The 19,837-nt window shown below is 44.5% G+C and overlaps 1 protein-coding gene and 1 long non-coding RNA gene across 3 annotated transcripts in view; one reads left to right on the top strand and one right to left on the bottom strand.

Annotated features, from left to right (window-relative positions):
• Positions 1-3,089: 3,089 nt before the first annotated feature.
• LOC116816326 (uncharacterized) lies at positions 3,090-18,809 on the bottom strand. The gene is made up of 3 exons (XR_004371690.2): positions 18,739-18,809; positions 9,428-9,498; positions 3,090-3,146 (listed from the first exon to the last, which is right to left on the bottom strand). It is a non-coding gene; the product is annotated as an uncharacterized LOC116816326 (long non-coding RNA).
• Positions 18,211-19,837, top strand: part of USP3 (ubiquitin specific peptidase 3) — a 70,262-nt gene continuing 68,635 nt past the window's right edge. The window contains exon 1 of one of the 2 annotated variants that reach the window (XM_075069538.1): positions 18,211-18,449. The gene's annotated coding sequence lies outside the window, so the exon portion shown is untranslated. The remainder of the gene's footprint in view (positions 18,450-19,837) is intronic. The other variant, XM_075069539.1, reaches the window with a different exon arrangement.

Raw genomic sequence — 19,837 nt, 5'->3', positions numbered from 1 at the left:
GTGTAGGACTCAGAAGGAGAGAAATTATAGTCAGTACATGTTTAAAAATCTGTTAAAATTTCCTAAAGATGGTTTCCCTGGACATGATTTGAAGTCTGGTATCTCAGAGCTGGCTAGAAGCAAATGCTGTACGTTCTACTGGACAGTTTGCAGATCTCCCCTTTACAGTCGTAGAAAAACTCTTTTTAGCTCTGCAAGATTATGAGATGTTGGATCTTAGATATATAACTGGTGCCAAACTGAATATTGCCAACCCTGAAATAGGAAACACTTCTCTGGCTCTTTTACCTTATTACATAAACTGTCAAATGTTTGATGGAGATAACTTTGGGGTTTTTCAGTTTAGTTTAGTTTAGTTCCATTTCATGAGGACTAACACCACATTCCTCAAGGTGATAGTAGAAAAATTCCAGCCTTTAAAGTATTTCATAACATTAAAAATTCAGCTCATACTAAATACTATAGCTTCCTGATCCTCTCCTCCTGGCAAGATTTCACCACCTTAACTATTAGAATTACATCTGAGTGTCTTGGACATTATTTTTAGTGTCTAAAGCAAGTCCAGATCCAAACTATGACTTGGGTCCTTCTCTGTGTCTAAAAGTTAAGGGCTGTGGATATGAGGTGTTGGCTCATTCTCCAGCACTCCACAGAAGGTCTCTATTTGAGGCCCTGTAAACTGGTGGCTGATTTATTCTCATTTGGGTATTGTCAGTCAGTTCAGAATTTGGGTTTGCTGTGTATATAAGCAACCAAAAGTGTGGGTGCTTATCTGAACTGCTTTGGGAAACTAATGAAGAACTTACCGTAGTTTCTCAGGAGACTCCCATGGTTTCCCACTTCAGAGCAGGTGAAAAATCCTAATAACCACCCCTTCCTCCTCCTGTCTGTTACCATTTCTTCTTCCAGTTCCATCTGGAACCTGGAAACAAACCTTCAAAAGGCCTACTTCAGTACTAGGTAGAGGCCTGGGGGAAAGGGAGTTTGAGCCAGTTCTGCCTTTTGTATTCAGATTGCAGCTGAACACTGGGAACAACTGAGCTTGAAAAATTACTTTGCATCCAGTAAAGGAGAAGGAACTAGGAATGTTGCAAAACTAAGTCCTAGCAAATCTCCTATTTGTCTGTCCCATGGACAAGTCTATGAGCGTATGAATTAGGATTCCCTCTCAACTATCCCAGGGTGAAATGCCCCCAATTACCAGGGCATTTCATCTCATTTCAGCCCATCCTAAGTTAAGGGCCTTGTGCTATCCCTGCGAACAGTGAGGCATTTTGCCCAGAGATGCTTGCTCACAACTTTAGAATAGAAACTGACCAGGACAAAAGTGTTCTGAGCCATCAAACCTGTTTGTTCATATACGTCCACTAGAGTGAAGTGGCACTAGGATCAGATATATGCAGGGAACAGTGGAGAGTTATTTAAACAAAGCTAGAATTGAGTATGTGCAGCACAGAGGCAGATGCCTTGGGGCTTACAACAAACAGTGCAGGAGAAATATCATGCAGAATATTTTGGCTACAAACATACTTGTTTAATGTAGGGGGGGGAAATTATACAGTCTGTGTACAGTTACAATTTACAGACACTGAAACAGCTGCCATGCTTCTACTGCTGTGTACTGTACAAACATAAATTAGGGCTGGAAAAGACCCATTAGTTCACCCTGTCTATCTCGGTACCAGTGCAGGATGGCTACTGGCAGAATGTTTTCTAGTGCTTGGCTTGGGACATATATAAATAGATTAGACAAGGTTTCATCCACCACTTCTCTGGAAGTCTCTTCCATAGCCTACTAGATCTTGTTATTAGGAGACTTGTTTTTTTTCCCCTGAGACTCAACCTAAATTTCCCTTCTCTTGTTTTCATTCCATCCTTTCTAGTTCTACCCCTCTAAATGCTTTGGTGTATACTAGCAACAAGCAATTAATTTGTAACACATCATTTATTAGTTGAATTTTGCAGATAGATTCTGAAGTGCTCATCTCTATTTCACTTAAAGTTGTTCATAAGCTATTCATGGAGGGAGGAATATCTAAAACTTGAAAACAGTTTGAGCATTCAATATTTTCAAAGCAAAAATTTGTGCTTTGTGTTCTCCCCCGTTTGTTAGCTAACTGGGACTTGGGCTCCTAAATTACTTAAGAGCTCCTTTAAATTTTCCTTGTGGTTTTGTTCTCTGATTGACTGATTTGGTCAAATCCAACACAGCCTGAGTGCCAAATGTTTCAGTCTGTTGGACAGTGTTGGGTTCCAGTTCATCAGGAGGTTTGTGAGAACCTGGAGTTCTCTGTATCCCCAACGCACTTTATGTAAAATGAGTCAGGCTTTTTTTGTTTATTTGTTTGTTTAATACACCCAAGCTTACTTAACTAGCCCTCTCCAAAATCTTTAGACCAAACATGTTCATAATGTTGTAGTCATAGTGGAATGAAATCAGTTGCGCTAGATCAGTGGTTCTCAAACTTTTGTACTGGTGACTCCTTTCACATAGCAAGCCTTTGAGCGTGATCCCCCATTATAAATTAAAAACACTTTTTAATATATTTAACACCATTATAAATGTTGGATGCAAAGTGGAGTTTGGGATGCAGGCTTACAGCTCGTGACCCCCCATAAAATAACCTCCTGATCCCCTGAGGGGTCCCACGCCCCAGTTTGAGAACCCCTGTGCTAGATAGACAATGACCTGTTTTGACCAATGAAAGGATGTAATGAATACTCCTGAGCACTTAACAGTGTTAAAAGCATGAGTACACAACCATGATTTTACTTGCAAGATTGCGTTTGAAGAGACTGGTTTCAGAGTAGTAGCTGTGTTAGTCTGTATCCGCAAAAAGAACAGGAGTACTTGTGGCACCTTAGAGACTAACAAATTTATTTCAGCATGAGCTTTCGTGAGCTGTGAGCTGTAGCTCACAAAAGCTCATGCTGAAATAAATTTGTTAGTCTCTAAGGTGCCACAAGTACTCCTGTTCTTTTTGAAGAGACTGTCACATGAAATTTACTTAAGCAGTTACTGTAAGTGTTAGCAAGCCCTAAAGCTAGTTAAAGGAAATAACTTTGTTGGCTCTTACCTTGATGTCACTCACTGTTGCATAGAGGAAGATGGGCAGTTTAACAATTGATTAGACTGGTATGCAAAACTGCAAAACATAGGAGAACTTTCAGTTTAAAAGAATTCCTTACCAATTACGAATAACATCTTAGGTAATTAAAACTGGAGACTTTTTTAAAATGGAGATTGCTTTTTCCATTTTCTCTTTTCTATTTTCTTTACGCAAACTGAGTGAAATATACAATCCCTTTCTCTTTTGTTTATACTCTGCAGCATTGTGCTAATGCATGCCAGAAAATGAAGCAAGGTTTGGGTTGCAAACACTACAAGGGAAATACTTTAGTTGTTCAAAAAGGCTTCTACTGGAATCCTTGAGATCATTTTATTGTAAAATCTGTAATACAGGCCCAGACAGGCAAGGCCTTTGGGAGATCTTGTGAATGTCTGTCTAGCATTTAATTTCTTTCCCCAAAGCTCCATTTCTGCAGCTGGAAAACAGATTGCAGTTCCTTGTCTTGTCTGCTGCACACAGTGCTCCACTATTGCGAATTTCTACTGCAGCTGTAAGTACTGCTGCTACTAGAATATGCTCTGTGGGATCAGCGCCTTTCAATTCAGCTGCCTTCCTTTAGGGCTCAAGTTTGGAGCAAATTTGTATTGCTCATCTTCACAGCTATAATTCTTGACACTGTCCTGCCAATTACATGGTTGCTCTGAAGGGTTTCTTATATGCAGGTACTAGAGTAAAGATCAGGGCTTTGGAGCGGAGCCTGGAGTTGGAGCGCAGAGCAGCTTCAGAGCAGTTGAGCTGCAGGTTTTTGCCTGGAGCTGGAGTGGAACCAGAGCACAGCTCCAAAGCTCTGGTAAAGATTATTATTTCCTTATCCAGGTTGTGCCCTGGAAGTGTGAGAATGAATGTTTGCCTCTGAAGGAGGCATCCAATTCCCTGAGCTCACGTCACCAATTACCCAAGATCTCAAAGTAGCCTTTAAAAGTGTCCATTCTAGGGATTGTATTTTGCAGATATGCTCAGAAATGACAGAATCAGGTATGTTTCGACAGTTGTCTCAAAGTTTAGAGGTGTTGTCAAGGGCAGGAAAGAGCCCTCACTCTGGGCAAAACACAAATCATGCGAAAGGTCAAATTTCTTCTAAGAGTGGCACATCATCAAATTGTGCCTTTAGTCATCCTGAGTCACCAGTATGAAGGAGAGGAAAACAATCTTTCAATGTGGTTTAAAACAAATAGAACAAGATCTTCAGCTGGTGTAAATCAATGTATAGCTCTATTGAAGTAAGTAGAACTACATCAGTTTATACCAGCTGAGGATCTGGTCTATAATTCCAACTCTGCCATAGACCATGTCAGCAGAATGCTGAGTCCCACTCTTTCTAGAGAATCTTTTGTGTTATCCAACCCATATGGATCCTGTCCATAATAAGCAATTTTGATCAGGTTACCTTAATTCCAATCTGCTTCTTGTGTCACATTTATAGGAACACAATTGCTCTGTAGGTCTCAGATATATACTTGAATTTGAGTTTAGAGTAAATACAGCTTTTTTCACTGTAGGACTATGCACGTATTCTACAACTGTGAGAATCTTCATTACAATTGTAACGCTGCAAAAAATGTCATCACCACTGAGAATAAGTCACTTGGAATGGAAAATGGAAATTCAGATGCTTTCATTCAGAGCTACAGTATAAAGAGGGGGAATGAAGGGGATCAATTCTGGGTGTTGAAATTATCTTACTTTGTGTCAGGGTGCCCCCTGGAAAACACATAGGGAACTGGGGTGGAAATAATTTATCCAAGAGAGCATCAATTGTCTCTTTACTCTGTGTGTTCTTAAATCTGAATACTGCAACAACTGCAGTCAGCTGGATCCCCCTTTTTATAAAAGAGGGTGTAGCTGGCAGGGCATGCTCTGTGAGGGTTCCAGGATTCTGAAACTTGCTCCCTCATTGGTCCAAAATGGCCTGAATTTGGTGACCCTCTGGGTGCTCTGCATTTTTTTGATAGGGTTTCTGGAGAGGGCTCTGAGTATGTACTTCCTACAACAATACAGGGGGAGCGTAGAGAGGGAGCTTCTGTAGGTGACTGGCTGGCTGAGCTGCTGAATGATTACTGTAAAGCTGCTGGGATTTCATTGTATTGCTGGTGTATTCGATGGCCAAAAGCCTTGGATCAGTAGGTTTAAAATTAGCATTTAAATTTACAAAAATAAGAACATGATCACACAAGCAGTTTTTTATTGAAAGCTTTTCCTCTTCTTGAAAAGGGGTTGTGACTTATAACATTATAATTCAAAAAAGCTGTTATAAAGCATTTGTTGGTGATAACACCAAGAAATCATGTGTAATACTCTTCAAGTGCATTAGGCTTAGATTCTTAACCAGGGATAGACATTCTGAACTCGATGTGTCACTCAACATTCTCAGCCTTTCTTTCCTAAAATATATAACACTGCTGGCTTGATCTGAAGGAAAAGAGCTCCCCTGCTTTCCCCTCCATATACACTGTTATATATTATAATTTCATCAAGAAGTCTCAGCTGAAATCAGGGACCCGCTATATAAATACATGAGACAGTTCATACCCAGAGAACTTGAAATCTTAAAACTAGAATACTCCCCCATGAAGTGATTTTTTCAAGGTCACAGCAGATCAGTGGCAGAGTCAAGAACAGAACCCAGATCTCTTGGGTCCTAGGTCACTGGCCTATCTACTACTCCACACTGCCATGTATGTGCAAGAAGTCTAGGCCCGTAAATGAGACTTTCAAGTCCCATACCACATGTCATAGAGGAATTGCTTCCTACTAACACACAGGACTAAGTTATGCCCTTGATTACCTGTGCAACCTCATTGAACTAATGGGTGTAACTGCGTAGACTTTGGCCCATTATACACCTGCCATTAAGCTAATAAAATCTGTTGTATATCTATTCTCTTAGTATATCTATGGTAAGTAACTCTGGCTTTCTTATCGATAATAAACCAGTCTGCCAGAGCCCAGACTTGATAATCTTCCATAGAAACACTGCAGAGCCCCTCAATGCAGACATTTGGGGATGAGATTGGCTGAGGAATGCATTGTAGTTAAGGGGCTTTATTACTGTATATGTTGGTCAGTAGAAACTGATCATATCACTTTGAATTCAGCGGTTTTGTGTGTGAAATCCTGTATTTTAAATTACTGTATGGTGCTAAGTAGATCAAAATGAAAGAAAACAGATTAGGCTAATTCAGAGTTGCTTCATCTCCAGTGTTCTGATTTTAACCTTTTTGTTCTTCATACAGACCGTGTTTGCCTCTTGGAGAAGGATCTTGGACATTGTAAAGGGACCTACTTGTTGTGGTATTTTGATCATGCGCTGAAGAAGTGTAGGACCTTCATTTATGGAGGTTGTGCAGGAAATGGAAATAGATTTGTTAATGAGACAACATGTTGCCAGAAATGTGCTGAGGGTATGTACAATGCACTCTATGGTATGATATGTGGGCATCTAAAGGTCCATTACCCACTGTCCTGATTAGGTATGATTTGCTTTAGGGAGAGCTGGTAGCACTGCAAATAGGTAAGGTTGTCTAATATTTTCCATTATAAAACCCCATTTTCAGGTGCTGATAACTTGGACAAACTTTAACTATTTAGGTTGAAATTGTCCAAGCCAGGTGTTTATTCAGTGCAGCATGGGATGGTGACCTGAGACAAAGAATTAATTTCATGATGTTTTTTTTTGTTATACTCATCTCTGTCATAGATGAGTGCTTCACAAATATTAATAAACTTACCTTAACACACACCCACACACACCCTGTGAGGTAGAAAGGTATTCTCCCCATTGTACAGATGGAAAACTGAGGCACACAGAGATTAAGGCCAAAATTGTCAAGTATTTTCTAATTTTGGATGCTCAGTTTGAGATGCCTACAGCCTGACTTTTTCAGAATATTTATCACTTTATATGTTCAGAGCACAGCTGCTATTGACTTCAGCTGCAGTTGTGGGTGCTTGCCACTTCTGCAAATCAGACCCCAGGTGTCTCAAGTTGGGGATCTATAAAAAAAGAACACTCTTAGTGGCCATCTATGAAAACTTGGTTTACAGGACTTGCCCAGTATCACATAGAAATCTGTGCCAGAGGAGGGGTAGAATCCACTTTTCCAGGGCAGCATTCAACTGCCTTAACCAGGAGACCCTCCTTTTTCTTCTTGCAGTCCCCTGCCTTTTCACTTCTACAGCAATGAGACCAATAGTCTTACACACAACAGCACAATTCCCTACACAATCTTGATTAATTGAGTAACATTCATCCTATGCACTGAATGAAGCAGGACTCCTGTGGAATATGGCATGAGATCATGTAATTAAAACTGTATTATAATGCATATGCACGGGGACCCTAAATTTAACTTTTTTTGAGTGCCTGATTTTACAACCTTAAGGTCCTCTAATATTTGTTTTGATGTAAGTATTAGAGAACCGATACTTTGACTGACCTCAGGTGGCCATTCTCAGAACTGCCTATGCAATAAATAACACAAGTGACAAAATGTGACTTGTGGTGTGGCTGCTGCTTCTCCCTCATATCCTTTTATTGCCAAAGTTACCTGTGCTTCTCACAGACTTGGTGTCTCTCTCTTTCTCTCATTGCTGAAAAACACAACTGACATTAACAATCATGAAGCTGATCTTGGTGTCTTTTACTTCTTTTATAAATCCTCTGAATATGCAGAGTGCTACCAACTTAGCAGGGCCACCCAGAGGGGGGCCAAATGGGGCAATTTGCCCCAGGCCCTGCAGGGTCCCCCACAAGAGTTTTTCGGGGCCCTTGGAGTGGGGTCCTTCACTTGCTCCGGAGGCCCCGGAAAACTCTCACGGGGCCTGGGCCCCTGGAGCTGCTTCCGCTCCGGCTCTGCGGCGGTGGGGGGTCCTTCCGCCCAGGACCCACTGCTGAAGTGCCGGGTCTTCAGTGGTAATTTGGCGGTGGGGAGCTCCCACTGCGGGTCTTCGGGGCACTTAGGGGGTGGGTACCGGAGCAGAAGGACCCCCCGCGGCCGAATTACCACTGAAGCGGGGGCCCCCTGCCGCCGAAGACCCCAGGTCCCTTGAATCCTCTGGGCAGCCCTGCAACTTAAGGCTGAATTCTGGCCCTAGATATTCATGGATGGCTCCTGTTGAAGTCCACGGTAGCTGTCTGCACATATTCTGTAGCAGAATATTATGCATAGGTCTTTAAGTAGGGTACGAATTGTGTTCTGCTATGCTCAGCAGCAGATGTTTTTATGCTATAGCACTGATTCTTAGGGCCACATTCTAAAGAGACATGCACCCTCTGCATAGCCCCCATAGGATTTTTTTAGCCATAATTTTAATTAGACTGTTGCTTTCAAACTGTTACCTTACAATCTGAATAAGTATGGTAGGATCCAGCTCTCAATCAGATGGTTACAGAAGTTTCATGTTTATTCTTTGTATAAAACATAAAGGGTGATTTTAATCTGAATTCCTTGTTCTCAGCATTCCAGAGATCATGTACAGCTAATCTTCCTAGTCAGATTCTCCCCAGCAATCCACATTTTATTCCTCCGTTGGCAAGTCACTTGTAACACTTCCTTCTTCCAAACACTCAAAGTGGATATTTTTCAGTAGACAAAGAGACTGCATTACAAGCATACCCACTGTGTGACATTAAAATGGGCCTTTTACAGTTTCATGTATTTGATAACTTGTGTGTACCACTGCTCTCTGCTGGATGTAATCAAACTTGCTCAAGCATTTGTAACTTATCTTGACTACTAAAGGCTGCTCTACAAGCTATCAGTCTGGCTACATTTGAGCTAATGAAGAAACTTCCTTAGCTTTTCTGTTTTATTCATAAACACCACAATTCAGGAAAGCACATAAGCAAGTGAGCAAAGTTAAGCATGTGCTTAAAGTGCTTTACTGAATTGGGGTTGCAATGAAAAAGGAAGCTAAAAATAACACTGAATTAATTATCATAATGCCAAAGACCAATGGGTGGTAATGTATGTGTTTTTAGCTCCTGCGTGTGAACAAACAGGAAAGGAAGATGAAGGGCCTGATGTAGGTAAGCTGATATCTTTTTATTTAATAGTCATTCACCAGTCAATGCTATCTGTTATTACTTGGATTATTTTATTCTAAATGTAATGAATTGCAATGGCAGCCAATCATTCCAGTAAGCTCTAATGGTCTCCTATTACTTTCCCACTATGTCAGTGGAGCAACTTAATTGAAATTACATTACATTGAAGAGACAGATGTAGGTTAAAATTCATAAATATTAATCATAAATATCCGACTAAATTAACAAAGGCCATTTAAAACCAACTGACCCATTTGCCTGGTTGGTTTGGCTCAGATCCAGGAAAGGACGTAGGCCTTGGAACGCTGAGTGTCATGGCACCTAGAAAATCAGAGAAACAACACTGCAATCCACATAGCCTGAGTTAGGCGCCTTGGTGCTCTATACAATGAATGGGAAGAGCTAAGCACCTGAGAATGTGATCCACAAAGTCAGCATGCTAGAGTGGGAGCTGCTTAAGGTACCCAATGGGCAGGAGGAGCTCTACTGCTGTCGCTTCAGTCTTTGGCGGCAATTCGGCGGCAGGTTCTTCGCTTCGAGAGGGAGTGAGGGACCCACTGTCGAATTGCTGCCAAAGAGCCAGATGTGCCGCTCCTTCCCCGTGGCTGCCCCAAGCACCTGCTTGCTGGGCTGGTGCCTGGAGCCAGCCTTGCCAATGGGAGATGCTGACCAGAAGGGTGTGTGCTAAGCCCTGTTCTTCTCAGAGATAGGTGCCAAGACCAGACTGCAGGCTAGCTCTGGTGGTGGTCCACAAACTGGGGGAAGTTAGGCAGTCAGCCTCTTAAGTGGCTTGCAGAGTCCAAAACAAAATGGCCTGTGGGCAGGGGGTAGGGAAGGAGGAGCTCCCTTATAATCTTTAGTCTAGTTAGGGTACTCACTCAAGATGTATCAGAGGGGTAGCCGTGTTAGTCTGGATCTGTGAAAGCAGCAGAGAATCCTGTGGCACCTTATAGACTAACAGAGGTTTTGGAGCGTGAGCTTTCGTGGGTGAATACCCACTTCGTCAGACGCAGGATGTAGGAGACAATCAGTTTAGGTTTCCCTCTGCCTGAGTGGGAAACTGGATTTGAATGGGGACCTGCCACCTTCAGGTGAGTGTCTTGACCACTGGGCTTTGGGGATATTCTAATGCAGATCTTTTGTTTAGTCTGTTTTGATCCTTCCAACTTTCTGCTTTTCATACTGAATGTTGCTGAACTGCTGTACGCACTCATGGGAATATGCACAACCAACAGAATCATGCTGGGATCCAGAGCTGAGGTCTTGGGAAGCTGAGATAGGTGCACCATTCTCAAAGGAGTTGGGGAGTTGCAGAGAAACCCAAAGAGAAGCACTGTTTCAGTGGTGCAGATTATTTAATCTGATATGCTTAGGGGTAAACCCTGTGCTCACTCCCAGAAGGAAGGAGTCCCCTCACCCAGGCTGCTGTGTCCCCCACAGATGACCTGCTCCTTGGCTGATCCTCACCCTTGCTGACTCGTCCACTACCAGGCAGGGCCCCTCTGCAGAACTGCTGTGCTATGCAGGGTGATCGTACTCCTCCCACATATCTCTAAGTGGAGGGATACGCAGCCTCATGGAGTGGGGAGAGGGAAGTCTGCAAATCTCATGGAATCTGAGGATCTGTGGGAAAAGTGGAGCATCCCTCCTACATGCCCCTTATACATTCCAGAGGATATTCTTTCCTTCTGGCCTACTCTCTGAGGACCAGTCTATACCAGGGCCACAAGGCTTCCATAAGATCTTTGCTGCCATGGGCCATTCTCTCTCTTTTCCCCTCCACAAGCTGCATGCTAGACCCATCTCCATCAGTAGTAACTCCCTTTCACATCTGCCACCCTATTCAATCCATTACTCGATCAGAAATACACCAGGTCCTGAGGAGAACATGCTGCAGGCCATGGCTGCTCCCTGGCTAGGCTCCCTCTTACTGAGCCCCAGCTCCATGTTCTGTCCTGACTGATGGGTTCTCAGAGGGAGGGAAGCATGCTGTGGTGGTGTTCTTCCCCTTTACCAGGGCAATGGAGGGGACCAATCACATCCTTAGGTTCCAGAACATGAATAACTTCGTTGTTGCTGCTGCCAGTTAATACCATGGCTGCCCACTGTAGCACAAGTCAAAATTTTGGGGTTTACGGCTCAGCACTGACCTGCCTTTCCATGGGGTATATTGACAGGTGACAGTTCTTGTACTGTCCAGCTACTGTGGACAGGGCACCTGACGTGCAATAAGGTACCAAACAAAGTGTATCCAATGTACTGGAGGAATCGGATATAGAAGGGCTGCTTCTGTCATCAGCAGAAGTAACACAAGACAAAGTCATTCGTGGAGCGGTGGCACTGTCACCAGCTCTGCCCTGAAGCTACTGGTGCACAGGCAGCAGTGGAAACCAACACAATTTGGCTGCTTTGTCAGACATTCAGTCTTCTGTTCTGTCTCTGTCATTGGTGAAATGAAATGTAAAGACACAAGATATCTGTTCTCTCCAGTTAACCATGCACTGATTTTCCTGCAGGCTTGGTGCTTGGAATCACTGTGGGATGTACTGCAGCAGTTATCTTGATATCTGCACTCGCCATTTTCCTTCAGAAAATGTAAGACTTATGCATTCCATTCGATACAGGTGTTTGGAGCTGTGGATATTGTATGTGATATTGTAAATCCAGTGACTTTTCTCCAAGGGGATAAAAGCTAACCAAAAACTCACCTTCACTTTGGAGGTGGGTAGTGGCTCAATCTCAATCTCTGTTTCTACACTCATCGAGACTAGCACATGTATTATAAAATGAATATTATCTAAAAACTTTTCGTAATTTAAAACAGCCTGGGAGGAAATCAAATAAGGTAGTGATAGCTATAAGGAAAGCTATGTTATTAGAGTGAGCTTTCACATGGCAAGTTAAAATGCAACTGTGGATAGTTTGGCATCTTCCTGGGGTTCATAAACCCAAATTGGTACAAGAGGGAGCTGGGCCTCATTTTATCTTGTTCCAATATTTGATACTCTTCTAGTGTGGCTGTTCTTATAGATCCTCCCCTGATGTGAATTGTCATAGTACCATTGACTTCAGTAAATAATAAATTTACTTCAGTAGAGCTCTGACGATTTACAGCATCTGCAGATCTACACCAATGTCTGAACTGTTCTATTTCCCACTTGCCTTGTTATTTACATATGAAATAATTTGGATTAGAAAATGTTCAGAAAGTGATCAGGTTGACAGGAAGGGGATTTTTTTTAATGGGAGTACAATCTTAACCAGGTTTAAATACTGGATCATTAAGAGGGGACACTTAGGCTCAGAACCTCAAAGGTTTCAGAGTAGCAGTCGTGTTAGTCTGTATCTGCAAAAAGAACAGGAGTACTTGTGGCACCTTAAAAGACTAACAAATTTATTTCAGCATAAGCTTTCGTGAGCTACAGCTCACTTCTTTGGATGCACAAAATGGAACACTCAGACAGGAGATATTTATACATACAGAGAACATGAAAAGGTGGAAGTATGCATACTAACAGGAAGGTATTCAGGCTGCTAACTTCCATTGATTTCAGTGGAAGTTAGCAGGCTAAATACCATTGAGGATCTGGCCTTAATCCAGTCTATGGGAATGGGTAGTCCTGAGGTGGTATTTCTTGCTCCTATATTTTCCTACTTGTGAAGCAAACCGGTTGAAACAACGAAAATTTGATCTAATAAATTGCTGGAGTTCAAACAAAGCTTGTTTGATTCATACCAAGATCCACAATCATGCTTGCTTTTTTTTTTTTTTAAACAAATCAGACTTAATTTACTTTGTTTTGGTGCTTCAAAATAAAATATAGAAGAAGCTGGAAAAACAAGAGTTTTGCAGCAGCTTTACCCCACATTCATCCTTAGTGTAGTTATTTTACATGTAAACATCTCCATTAACTGACTCCTGACCCCTGAGTGTGCTACTGCCATAACACTCTCAGCCTCGCATACTTGTTACAAGAGGTAGAGCAGGCCAAACCTTGGTGCTATCAAAGTTAATGATAACCCCACTTGATTTCAAGGGGAGCTGGATAGGCCCAGCAAAGGTTTCTGTTGGCTTTGTAAAACAATGTGACAAATAGGGGACACTGTTAAACATATGCATTGCTTAGAAAAGAGAATGAACCCACAATGGAACCGTTGTGCTAATTTAATCTCTCTCTCTCTCTCTTAATTGTCCAGAGTGAAGAAATATTCAATCAGAGAAAAGAAGCAAAATAACCCCCTGGCTAATATGGAAATGTACTAACCAGAAAGAAAAACCTTCTTATTTCCTTGGATTAACGCAGTGAATTCCTTGATTTGTATCATATGGTTTTGTTATATGAAATATTGTTTATACTTTCTAAAGAACCTATAAAATGCGTACTGGGATTTACACATCCTATTCATCCGGTCCAGTGTATGGGATAGCTCTCATCCCATTTGAGGGACATATGTAAGAAACCCCATAGTTTAGTGCACTAAGCATTGCACTAGTGGTAACTTAACTCAAAATACTGTCTCTCTGAACTAAATCCTGCTTTTAGTTACACAGCTGGAAATGAAGAATAACTCCACTGAGCTTAGTCTAAATTGTTTATGATGTTGTGAATAACTGGACCATATGTGCTTTGTGTTAGTCTGTTCTTCCTGCTTCAGGCACATGCAGAATTTCCATTAATGTTAATTAGCAAGACAATGTTCTCCGAAGACTTCTTGTGGCTCAGTAGTGTGTTGTATGAGATGCTTTCCAAACTCCTCATCAGAGAATCTTTACTGAGATGGTAGTTCCAAAATCATCTGCATTATTAAATGGCGCTGTAACATTTAAGTCACTGGCTGTACCTGTGCCTATTGTCCACGTGCAGTGCAGAATGCAGCCAAAAATGAGAGAGAGCAAAGGAATGCAAAGGCTCAGAAGTACTGCAACAGTACTCAGAAGAATGCAACAAGCAACAAAGAGTCCTGTGGCATCTTATAGACTAATAGACGTATTGACGAAGTGGGTATTCACCCACGAAAGCTTATGCTCCAATATGTTTGTTAGTCTATAAGGTGCCACAGGATTCCCTTGGTGTGCACACCTCAATTGCTAGAAGAGGGCCTCATCCTCCCTGATTGAACTAACCTCGTTATCTTCAGCCTGATTCTTGCTTGCATATATATACCTGCCTCAGGAAATTTCCACTACATGCATCCGACGAAGTGGGTATTCACCCACGAAAGCTCATGCTCCAATACGTCTGTTAGTCTATAAGGTGCCACAGGACTCTTTGCTGCTTTTACAGGACTCTTTGTTGCTTTTTACTGATCCAGACTAACATGGCTACCCCTCTGATACTGGAATGCAACAGGCAATCCTCTGATCTTTACTGCCCCCTTTATTACAATGCTCAGCATTGCATGTTATTGTAGAAAGTCTACTGTTTTTTTTTTTCAGTAGCACGCTTGTATTGATATAATGGCCTTCTATGTTGTCTGCCTGCCTGCACTATTTCTTATCACTTAATTGTGACCTTTATGTTACAGAAGTAGGAAGTTTATTTAAAGAAGCCAAATTCTAAGTCAAGTAACTGTTTTCCTTTAAAGTGTAAGGCAAATGTATTTGCAGCAAGAGAACAGTCCCCAGAAGATACAGAAGCATCACCTTCTTATCTCTAAAGTAAATTAATATACTACACTTTTTTAAAAATAGAAAAATATTCACAAGACATATTCCTGTGAATAGATCTCAGAATCAGCAAGCACCATGGGCTGTACCATCATAAATAAGATATGGCTTGAATAACTTTTGTCTCACCACATACAAATTTCATTTAGTCTGCTTCACACTTACTTTTAACTGTCCAGAGTTATAGTAAATGCATGGGGGCTGAGTGCATGTGGACCTTAGAGGCCAAGATGATACCACTTAATATTGGATAGGGGACTGCTACTTCAGGTACAGTTGATAGTTAAGGTTACCTAATACTGTCCCTTATAAGACCCTGCTTTTAGTGGCTTATAACTTTGCCATAACTATAACCATTTGGGCTGAACATTTTCAGGCTGAATTTTTTTGGAAATCTTCAACAAAAAGAGTTCAGCCATTTCAGAGAATGAGATTAAGGAAAATAATATAATCTTGATAAAAAAATCTTATTTACTTCTGCTTTCTTTCCATTCTCTGATGTGCCTCATCCCTTCTCTTAAAACTTCCTTGGCCCCATCAGCAATCAGACCCTCCACCACTGTATTGCATCCAGCTGAAATCTGTTAGCACTGGATACCAAACAATAACCTATTTCACCATGAGTTGTCTTCAGCTTGACACAGGCTGAACTGTATCTCCTGGGCTCCTGTATATCAGTCATTTGACGGCTACATCCTTCTGCATCCAAGGAGATGGTGACAGCTTCCTACCATATAACCAAGTGAAGGTCTTAAAGCCAAGACATTACTTCCTTTCTCCCATTGATCTAAACAAGTGACCCATGTTGTTAATATATAGAGCTAATTACACCTACAAAACAAGAGCTGTGTTCCATATTCAGAACCTATCAATACTACAATTTACCTATGTTGGAAGAAAAAGAGAGCTAGACAAATTTATGAGTACAGTTGTATGACGGGTTGCTTGTGATGGTAGGGGACAAAGCTCAACAGCCCTTGGACTCTCTTCTGGTTTATGTCTCATGTTTCTAAAGCTCATGCTGCAGCATTTCAGATGGCCACTGCAGAGGTGGGCCAGAGATGGGTGGAGTGGGCTAAGGCTCAGGTGGTACAGAGCATGCTCTCAGGTGCATGGCTGGCTGGTTCTTGCTCACATGATCAGGGTCTAACTGATTGCCATATGTTGTTATAAGGAGGAGGGAGAAAAATTGTTTTTCTTAACCTCTGAGGATAGGACAAGAAGCAATGGGTTTAAATTGCAGCAAAGGAGGTTTAGGTTGGATACAGATGCTACCTGACTTATGCAAGCATTCTGTTCCAGAACGCCTTGCGTAACTTGAATTTTGCATAAGTCAGAAACGTATAGCCGATCATTATGCAAAAACACCAAAAAAACAAAACAAAAACCCAACATACCCTATTTCTAGTGTATGGAACTTTTTCTGTAAGTATGGATTTGCGTAAATCGGGTTTGCATAACCCGGGGACATCTGTATTAGGAAAAACTTCCTAACTGTCAGTGTGGTTAAGCACTGGAATAAATTGCCTAAGGAGGTTGTGGAATCACCATCCTTGGAGATTTTTAAGAGCAGGTTAGACAAACACCTGTCAGGAATGGTCTAGATCAATGAGCAACCTGCGGCCCATCAGGATAATCTGATTGTGAGCCGTGAGACATTTTGCTGATGTTGACCGTCTGCAGGCATGGCCCCCTGCAGCTCCCAGTGACCGCTGTTCACTGTTCCCAGCCAATGGGCGCTGTGGGAAGCAGCGACCAGCATGTCCTTGCGGCCCACCACTCCCATTGGCTGGGAAACAGCAAACCGGGGCCACAGGGAGCTAGTCCTGCAGACGGTCAATGTCAGCAAAATGTCTTGTGGCCTGCAATCAGATTACCCTGATGTCCTGCATGGAGCCCGCAGGTTGCCCACCACTGGTCAGGTTAATACTTAGTCCTGCTATCAGTGCTAGACTAGATGACTGAACAGGGGACTGGACTAGATGACCTCTCAAGGTCCCTTCTAGTTCTATGATTCTATATTAGGTTGGGAAGGACGTTCTTTTCACCTTCCTCTGCAGTGTGAGCATGCAGTACACTTGCTGGGAATATCTGGGTATATATTAATTGTTTCCCTGCCATTGTACAGTCCTTGGGCACAGGGGTACCTCAGTCCCACTTACCCTCTGCCTGTGGCCCATCATAGTGGGGTGTAATATTTTGGTCTAATTTTGGTTGTTGGGTTCAAAGTGCAGGTGCTCTGCAGGCTTAGTGGCATGTGATATACAGGTCAGACTAGATGATCTAATGGGCCCTTCTGGCCCTAAACCATAATGATGACTCTACGACAAGCCAGGCTGGGGAACAGCTGGTACACACCCTGCACCAGCGCCTCTGAAACCATCACTTGGCTCACAACTCTCACTGTGGTGAGCTTGGTGCGCCTGAGAGCACGGTGGGGCAAGGACTGGCTGGCAGGGCAGCTCATGTTTCTTCCTTCCTGGGGCACAATTCCATACCCGCTGGGAGCCCCTTACTCTGCTTGCCATGGGCTCCTGCCCTGTCCTCTGCTGCAGGCTTGTGAACCGTGCTCCTCAAAGGGGCCACCTGTATCCCGAGTGCTGCACGAGCTGCCGCTTCAGGGCCGGGCAACCGGCTGCCACTTCCCGCCAGCCCACAGTAACCTGACGTTCAGCGTCTGGCCATCAGACCTGACCAGAGGCTGCAGTGGAAAACGGTCACCTGGCAACCGTGCCCCCCCCCCCCAATAGTCAGCTGTTGGCAGCGGTCCTACACCTTTCAAAGAATCTGGGCGGAGCTTATTGTATGCGCAGGGCTTGGAAGAAGCCCTCCCCAAAGGCTATCCGGACGGGAGGGACGCTCGGAAGGCCCGGCGGGTAGATCGCACCGTAGCGGACGGGAGTGAGACACAGAGAGCGGCGCAGAAGGCCCGGCGGGCGGATCGCAACGTGGCGGACGGGAGGGCAGCGCGAAAGGGGCAGCGGGCGGATCGGGGACGGAAAACAGCGCGGAAGGCCCGGCGGGTGGATCGCAAAGAAGCGGACGGGAGGGACGCGCGGACGGCGGATCGCGGTAGGGCGGACGGAAGGGCGGCGCAGAAGGTCCGGCAGGCGGATCGCGGCGTGACGGACGGGAGGACAGCGCGCGAAAGGGCCAGCGGTCGAATCGCGGACGGGAGGGCAGCGCGGAAGGCCCGGCGGGTGGATCACAACGGAGCGGACGGGAGGGAGGCGCGGAGGGTGGATTACGGCAGGGAGGAAGGAAGGGCGGCGCGGAAGGCCCGGCGGGGAGATCGCGGTGCGCAGACAGAAGGGAGGCGCGGAAGGCCCGGCGGGCGGATCGTGGCGCGCGGACGGGAGGGCGGCGCGGAAGACCCGGCGGACGGATCGCGACGGGAGGGCGGCGCGGAAGGCCCGGCGCGGCGGATCGCGGCGCTGGCTTTAAGATGGCTGTTCGTGAGCGGGACGCAGTCGCTGTGAGGAGCCGCCGCCTGTGCCATGGAGTGCCCGCAACCTTGGCTCCAGCGTCTGCATCGCGCCCGGCTCGGCCCGGTTTCCGCAGCGGCTCGCCCTCCTCTGGTGCTGCAGCGGTGAGTGTCCCCGGCGCGGCGCCCGCACGGCAGGCCCCGGGACCCTACGGCCTAGCGGCGCCCGCCGGCCCGGCCTCGGGAGGGAGCCCGGGAGCCGCCTGCTCAGCGCGGCCGGGCTGGCTCCGGGTATGGGGCGCCGGGGGCCCCATTGTTCCCCGCTGCCGCCTGGGCCGGGGCGGGCTCCGGGGGTGAGGGGCTGGGGCGGGAGCGCGAACCCCCAGAGAGCCGGTGCCCGGCTCGAGCTCCCCTCCCCCAGCGGGGCAGCTCCTCGCGGGGCGCTAAGCTGCTCCCCCGCCACACGCACCCCTCGGGCCTTGCTCGGGGTGGGGGTAGGAGTGTCCCGGCTGCACCGGTCCCTCCCTGTAGAGCTTTGTCTGGTCTGGGACGGGCAGGGTCTAGCGGGCTGAGCTCATGTGCCGGGCGGGGAGACCCCCCCGCTCATGGCTGCTTCTCCTGCCAAGAAATTCCAGGTTTTCTGTTCTTAGCCCCCTTTGTTTGCGCGAGGAGCAGCACGCTCGACTCTATCCCGGGGAAGCCGAGCCCAGCGTATGTGAAGAAAGAGGCTTGTGAATCTCGTAGGATCAGTGTAAAAGTAGCTGCTTAGTCTGAGAAGCTTTGTCGTAATTTTTAAAACATTTTTATTTGTCCAGAGTTTTGCACGATGTGGTTTGGATGGGAGTACTGGGAGGCTGGGAAAAAGACATCACTGTGTTATATAGATTGAAGGAGCCAGTAGATTGAGTGGTGAGTAATAAAGTGGAGTGTGATCTGTGTATAAATCTACACAATATAAATGAACATTTACACATTCTAGACAGATGGTGCAGGAGGAATGTAGGAGTCAACATTGTGCTCTGCACATTGACTTAATAACACAAATATCTATCTGTAACATTTGTATTATTTCTTCAGTACCATCTGTGTCCAGATATTGTTTGTTCAAAGCTTTCCCCTGGAAGGGTTGCTCTGCCCAAGCTGCTCTAAATTCAACTTGTTAATGACACCATAATTATTGCTAGTTTTTCAAATAGATGCCTCTGATGGTAGCTGTCATTTTAGCTTACATTCTTCTCTGTATTCATTGTAAAAAAAGAAACCCTAGCACATTTAGTATATGTAGCAGAAGGGGCATTTGTAACAATAAGATGCTTCCTTCCACCCCCTGACTGTGTCTGTGGGCATCTCCTGGAGCCAAGGTGGGGTAGTTCTGCTGCTTTCTTTGATAAAACCAGTTATTTTACTCTTTAAAGCTTGTGCTTTTACACAAGAGTTTGTTTTTCAGTGGAATGATGCAGAATAATGGTTAGAAAGGGAGAGTGCATAAAGGAAAACTTGTTCATTTCTGTATATTTCTTTACCTGGAAATCCAGCCCTTATGATTGGGTCACCTCATGGTGCTGACA

Source organism: Chelonoidis abingdonii, chromosome 9 (assembly GCF_003597395.2).
Source record: "Chelonoidis abingdonii isolate Lonesome George chromosome 9, CheloAbing_2.0, whole genome shotgun sequence".
In the NCBI taxonomy this organism is placed as follows: Eukaryota; Metazoa; Chordata; order Testudines; family Testudinidae; genus Chelonoidis; species Chelonoidis abingdonii.
The sequence above is the reverse complement of the archived record's forward strand: the minus strand, read 5'-3'. Positions and strand labels throughout refer to the sequence as shown.